The 2,256-nt window shown below is 44.6% G+C and overlaps 1 protein-coding gene across 2 annotated transcripts in view; it reads left to right on the forward strand.

Annotated features, from left to right (window-relative positions):
* The first annotated feature begins 2,137 nt into the window (after nucleotides 1-2,137).
* zfpm2a (zinc finger protein, FOG family member 2a) overlaps nucleotides 2,138-2,256 on the forward strand; it is an 808,884-nt gene continuing 808,765 nt past the window's right edge. For both annotated transcript variants that reach the window (XM_080194830.1, XM_080194831.1), the window contains exon 1: nucleotides 2,138-2,256. This exon is cut by the window's right edge and continues 83 nt beyond it. The gene's annotated coding sequence lies outside the window, so the exon portion shown is untranslated.

The raw sequence follows: 2,256 nt of genomic DNA on the forward strand, positions 1-2,256 counted from the left end.
GCACCCCTTCCAATGCCAGTATATCCTTTCAGGTGTGAGGACTCCAAAACTGTAAACAGTACTCCAGGTGTGGCCTCATCAGCACCTTATACAGCTGCAACATCCCTCTAGCAATGAAGGACAAAATTCCATTTGCCTTCTAATTACCTGCTGCTCCTGCAAACAAACTCCTTGAGATTCCTGCACAAGGACACCCAGGTCCCTCTGCACAGCAGCATGCTACAATTTTTTACCATTTAAATAATAGTCCATTTTACTGTTATCCCTACCAAAATGGATGACCTCATATTTACCAACATTGTACTCCATCTGCCAGACCCTCGCCCACTCACTCAGACTATCTATATCCCTTTGCAGACTTTCAGCGTCCTCTGCACTCTTTGCTCTTCCACCCATCTCAGTGTCATCTGCAAATATGACACACTACACCTGATCCCCAACTCCAAATTATCTAAGTAAGTCGTAAACAATTACGGTCCCAATACTAATCCCTGAGGCACACCACTAGTCACTGATCGACCAGAAAAATATCCATTTATCCCCCACTCTTTGCTTTCTGTTAGTTAACCAATCCTCTATCCAAGCTAATACATTGCCTATAACACCGTGCATCTTTAGCTTATGAGGCAATCTTTGGTGTAGCACCTTGTCAAATGCCTTCTGGAAATCCAGATACACCACATCCAAAGGTTCCACAGGAATCTGGGTCCCTGGTGCTGCCACTGCGATGCCTGTTTAAATAATATTTAAACTGAGCAATAATTGTTACTGACTGTCAATTAACCTCTCTTGTATAGAAAGTAAACAATTCTAAGTGGGATATTTAAAAGATTTAAAAATGCCATTTTTTTGTTTTTTCTATTAAACCAATCTTTCTTTCTCTCCATTATTTCTTTCTCTCTAATTCACCCACCTATTCAGTGGTTTCTCTGTTCATTTTCCAACTCTTTAATCTCATTGGTTAAGGAGATACACTGTCCTGTTATTCATCAAGATCCAAGATATGCAGCTGCCCTTGTTATGCATTATCATCTCGCACTTCCAGCAACTTTGTGAGTAAAATTGTTTTAAAGCTTAAATGTGGAACAGTACGTTTATCTTACAGGACACTCCAGCAAAATCGATGCATTGCTGCATACACGAGAACCCTAGTTAAATACATTAAGGAAAAATAAACAGAAAAAAAGTGCTAATAGAATTAAATGAAACAGCGTGGGGACAGGCTTGTGTGGAGCAGGACGATGAGTTGGTCCCAAAGGCCTGTTCCTGCGCTATAATTTCTGTTATTCGATGTTTGCAAAGGCTAGCTACTGGCCGATTGACGAAGGGTCATCCAGACTCGAAATGCTAGCTCTATTTTCTCTCCACAGATGTTGTCAGACCTGCTGAGATATTCCAGCATTTTCTGTTTTTGAAACGACTTGATTTCCACTCTGCTTTTGTTATTTGATCGCACCACTTAACGTACTAGGAAATTAGTTACCGGTGACTAAAACATAGCTTTATGTTAATATACTGCACAATATCAGCTTTCCCGGCTAGTTTACTTTTTATTGCCATGCTTTACACCATGTGGACACGTCTTCTAATGTTTGTCAGCTAATCTTGCTGATAAAAAAGACTTCCAAAAATTCTTGGCAGTGCCAACTCTATGAGCAACAAGAGTTAAAGATCATCTTCGTTTTCAAAGTTTACCCTTGTTGTCTATCCCCCGGATGAAAGCCGTTTTCGGATTTGTATTGCAGGATCCTAGCAATATATTCATTGTTGCAATCCGTTGTTAACACTGGTGTCCTGGGCCGAATCAGTGTTGTGGGTCCCCTTTAAGAGTTACCAGGCAGGAGGCAGTTCCCCTCTCCCTGGCCGGGCTTTCTCTCTCTCTGTGGTCAATGTTTCCGACGCTGCGGCTGAGACCGAGGCTCAACATCGCGCACATGGTTGTGGGAGAGCAACACCAGGGGGGAGAGCAGTGAGAGGAGAGGGAGCAAGACGGGAGGAGGGGAGGGGCGCAGGGCCGCTGTCGGCGGGGGAGGCGGGAGGGGACAGACAGTTTTACGAGTAAAGAGAGCGAAGCAGCGGCAGGCTGAGCGCAAGCGCTCTGAGGGAATGAGCCTCCAGCAGCAGCAGAGAGCAGTGAGTGAGTGAGGGCAGCGGGCGCATCACCACGGCTACTTCTTCACTCTCTTTCCCTGAACAGTGCGTGCATCTGTCCCTCTCTCTACCTGAGCTGGCTTCCCATCGATACACCTCTCCATG

Source organism: Carcharhinus amblyrhynchos, chromosome 8 (assembly GCF_965287045.1).
Source record: "Carcharhinus amblyrhynchos chromosome 8, sCarAmb.v2.hapA, whole genome shotgun sequence".
NCBI lineage: Eukaryota > Metazoa > Chordata > Chondrichthyes > Carcharhiniformes > Carcharhinidae > Carcharhinus > Carcharhinus amblyrhynchos.